Below are 4,391 nucleotides of genomic sequence, written 5' to 3' on the forward strand. Positions count from 1 at the left end.
GGCAGGGACACCTCCCACTAGCCCAGGTTGCCCAAAGCCTCATCCAGCCTGGCCTTGAACCCCTCCAGGGATGGGGCACCCACAGCTTCTCTGGGCACCCTGGGCCACTGCCTCACCCCCCACACAGGGAAATATTTCTTCCCAAGATCTCATCTCAATCTCCCCTCTTCCAGCTTAAACCCGTTTCCCCTCGTTCTATCACTACATCCCTGACCCAGAGCCCCCCCATCTCTCCTGGAGCCCCCTTTCAGCACTGGAAGGTGCTGGAAGGTCTCCCCGGAGCCTTCTCTTCTCCAGGCTGCACACCCCCAACTCTCTCAGCCTGTCCTCGCACGGGAGCTGCTCCAGCCTCGGGCCATCTCTGTTTCCTCCTCTGGACCATCTTCTATTCCCTCCTCCTCCTCCTCCACCATGTTCCAGCCGGGAGCAACAGCCTGGGTTCACCAAGCATGGGGAAGGACACAAACCGACGCTCCCAGAGGGGGAAAGCATCCAGATCCCATCCCATGGGATGACCCCCACTTGCTCACCCCCCAGTGAAGATCTTCTCCACGTAGTGCCGCATGAACTCCCGGCGCTCGGCCGTCGCCTCGTCCCACGCCGACTCGGTGCTCTGGCCGGAGGAGAAGGACTCGTTGGAGGAGGAGCGGTGGTAGCTGCCCCAGTGCCTGGGAGAGTCCCCCATGTCGTTCTCGCTGTCTGCTGACTCGGTGGCATCGCTCTCCTCCCCAGCCATGTCCCCCGTGTCCCCCAGGTGCCCGTTGCCACTGGGAGCAGCAGGAGGAGAGGGCTCTGAGGGGATGCAGGTGGGCGTTTCGGTGTCAAAATCGATGAGGTTCCCTACGGGCACGTCCAGGGGGGCCTCCATGGCTCTGCCGGGGGACGTGGCAGTGTTGGGGGGACTGGTTCCTTGTCCCTTCGCCCCTCACTGGGGTGTCGAGGCCATGGCTGGTGGGATGCTTGGGAGGACGGGCTGGCTAAGGCAGGCAGGTCCTTCTGCAGGGTGCCAGGTTACTGCAGGACATCTGAAAGACATGGGGAGGATAAGAGTGAGGAGAGGACCCCGGAGAACTGCCACCATGGATCTTGGGAGAGGAGACCATGGGCCACCACCTACAATGTCCCCAGGATGCTCATCAGCAGCGCGGAGGGCGAGGACAGGGACGCAGCAGGCAGCCGGCGCTGGCTGCTCTCCATCAGCCACGTGAATAAGCAAACCCATGCAGTGCTCATGTGCCTTCTGCACCCTTCAAGCAGCTTTTTCATCTTTTAGGCCAGAAAAGAGACAATTTGAGCCCAAGCTCCATATGCCGCATTTGCAATGTGACATCTCACAGCCTGATGGGCAAAACTGGGCTGGAACGAGCCAGCAGCTGGCAAACACACGGGTGATTTTCCAAGGCAGCCCCTGGGAAGCATCCTCCTGTCCCCTCCCAAGTCTGCCTGACCCCCTTTGGAAACAGGACAACCTCCGGGGTGGAGCATCCCAGTGTTAAACATGCACCGACTTGGTTAAACTGGGAACGGAAAGGGGATGCAACACAAACCATAGTGGGATGTGGACGCAGGGCTCTGGGCTGCAATTAGATCGATTAATTTTGGTGTCCAACCCAGATTGCAAAGGTCCCGTAAAGCAGGATCCCAGGACACAGGCGACCACCCCCGGAGAAAAACAAAAAACCAAAACCAAACAGATTTAACAGATTTCTTTCAGGTCAAAGACTGGCACACCCTAAAGGACAGCTGTCCAGTTCATCAGGCAAAAAGGAGTTCAAACCAAAACCAAATCTGAAGTGTTTCAGAGCACACTGAAGACCTCAGGTTCTGGCAGAACAACCACAGGAGGAGTAGTGCCCTGCTCCCCCCAGGGCCCCCTTGGGTCAGTGGGGTGCTGGGTGTGCTGGGACCCACAGGACAGAGCGGGAGGCACAACACTGCACCCACCCTGAAGCATCACACAGCTCAACGCCCTGCCTGGGAAAAGCCCATCAGCCGGGTCCCCGGAGCCGAGACACGCTGGGGACCAAAAGGAAAGTCACCCAGGGTGGTAGAAACTCATGCACCCAACCCCAAGTGGTCACCTCCCCCCTCCGCTGGCACCCAACCCCTCTGTCCCCCCACACATACCTAAACCCAGGTCCCGGCGGAGCTGCAGGGACCCTGCTGCAGCCAGCGAGCTGCTGAGAGCATCGGCTGCGGGAAGAGAGGAGCAGCGAGAGGCTGCGGCACAGGAGGGACGGGCCCTGTGCCCGTGGGGAACCAGCCAGCTGCAGCCCAGCTCAGCCCCCCCGGGCAGCGGGACCCCCTCCAGCCAGCCCCTCCAGCTGCAGGGACCACGCTGTGCTCCATCCATCCGCCCCCCAGCCCTTCCCACTCCCAAGGCAGCTGCAAAGTCCCTTTTTGTGGGGCTGGAGAGGGGACCTTCTCCGGCAGCCCCTCCAGCATCGGCAGGTTGGGGCTCAGAGCTGCATCCTCCCACCACGAGCTCACCTCTGACCATCCCAGGCTGTATTTCCAGGGATGCAGGTGATGGACTGTCACCCAGCCATGCTCTGCAGCATGTGCCTCCCTCCCCAGCTTGCACCTTGCTTTTCCCACGTGTACCGCGTTCAGGACCACGCCTGGAAGCAGAAAGCAGTAGATCTGCAAACCGAAGCTGTCAGAGCTTTTTGAGAATATTTTCTCTGTTCAACACTTAATGGAAAGGAACCAGTGGGGATAAAAAATCCACCTGCCAAGAGAACAGCCACTGCATGGGCGTGACACCCAACAATGTCCTGTGAAAAAGATTTTGTGCAGGTAACCTGTGAGCTGGGCACACCTTGTGACAGTCCCCAATGTCCCCTTTCATGCTTATAAAGAAACGGCAGAAATTTCTCTACCACATGAGCATCCCTATAAATATCCATCCAAATCAGAATTGCTCCTACTGAGTTATTACCCTGCAAGATGAATGGCCTGGCCCAGGTGACACGGCAAACCCCAAACTGTCCCTCCACCAGCACCATGGACCTCGTTGTCCCACCCAAACCCAGCAGCCGTCCAGACCCCCGCAGCAGCAGCTCTCCCACCACGGGGTGTCCTGGTACCTCCTGCCAGGCAAGCTGCATTTTCCAAGGATTTCAGGATGGGATGCTTTCTCCCAGCATCCCTAAAACCTGCACAGAGTTTCCCCTCGAGGCTTTTTAGCAGTGTGCTGGGTGCCGGGGTCACATATGCAGCAGAACCTCAGCAATTCACACCGGGAAGCAGGATCCAGCCCAGTTTGCTGTGATAGAAATCCCAGTTTGCTGCGGTGGAAAACCCAGCAGGGAGCAGGGATCAGCCAGTCTGGCCCATTTCCCCTCACTCCCTGGCCCTTGTCCCCGGTGAGCCCCTGCCCGCCCTGTCCCCAGCGCTGGGTGACACTCAGCTAATCCCTGTTATCAGCTCAGGCCGTGGGCGGCATCCTGCACGGTGACAGTGCTCCAACCCACGCTCGCAGCTGCATCCTACGCGGAGGTGGTGCTCCAGCCCGGAGCCGTCAGAGGCGATTAAACACTGTAATTAAAACCAAGAAACCTCTGGCTGCCTTCTCATAGCTACCAGAATGCATCCCTCCAGTCGCCCTGCTCCCTGGGTGCTGGGATGTCACCAAACACCCAGCGCAGGGGCTCTGAAAGCCCCTTGGGGACATTCAGCCCCATTTGCATCCCCCACTAGAGATGCTCCTCCAGGGAAGAAGGATGACACAGTTAAATATATTCTCGCAGGACTTGGCTTGGCAGCCTACGGCCCCTGTGCCTGCCATGAACCGACACAGCTCCAAGCTCGGCAAGACCTCCAGCAGCGATGGGATCTCCTGGCCATGCCAAGGGCCACGTTCGTCCCCATGGCCACGCAGAGCCGGAGGAGCTATGTGGGGACCAGAGGGATGCTCCTGCAGCGCATGGGCAGCATCATGCCCTGGCAGCAGCAGCGCATGGTCTCACTCTACAGCAGATGTGGTTTAAACACATCCCACGTCTCTGTTTCCCGGCCACGCCGGGGACATGTCCTCCGTCACCTGCGGGAAGGGGGACAGTGCATTGCCACCTCCTCCCACCGCATGTCCTGCTGCCCTGGAGAGGACACAGCCCCGGCACAGCAGGGGGGACACGGATGTCGTTGCTGACAGAGGGACAGGGCAAAGTGCCATTTCTCCACGCTGGCTCTTTTCCACGCTGCAGACCCACGTTTTTCTCATCCATCCCTGAACAACACATCCACGAGCATATCCAGACCCCCACGGACCCACGCTTGCATCACCCACCCTGCAGCTGGACCGGGGGGTCCAACACAAGCACCCCACTTGCATCGTGGCTGCTGCAGCATCTCCAGGTGCTGGCACTCCCTGGGGACACCGTGAAGCC

The 4,391-nt window shown here is 59.4% G+C and overlaps 1 pseudogene; it reads right to left on the minus strand.

The window, feature by feature from the left end:
- Window positions 1–526: 526 nt before the first annotated feature.
- On the minus strand, window positions 527–868 carry LOC104465891 (annotated as a pseudogene).
- Window positions 869–4,391: the final 3,523 nt, after the last annotated feature.

This window comes from Pterocles gutturalis, unplaced genomic scaffold (assembly GCF_000699245.1).
Source record: "Pterocles gutturalis isolate BGI_N339 unplaced genomic scaffold, ASM69924v1 scaffold34938, whole genome shotgun sequence".
NCBI lineage: Eukaryota > Metazoa > Chordata > Aves > Pterocliformes > Pteroclidae > Pterocles > Pterocles gutturalis.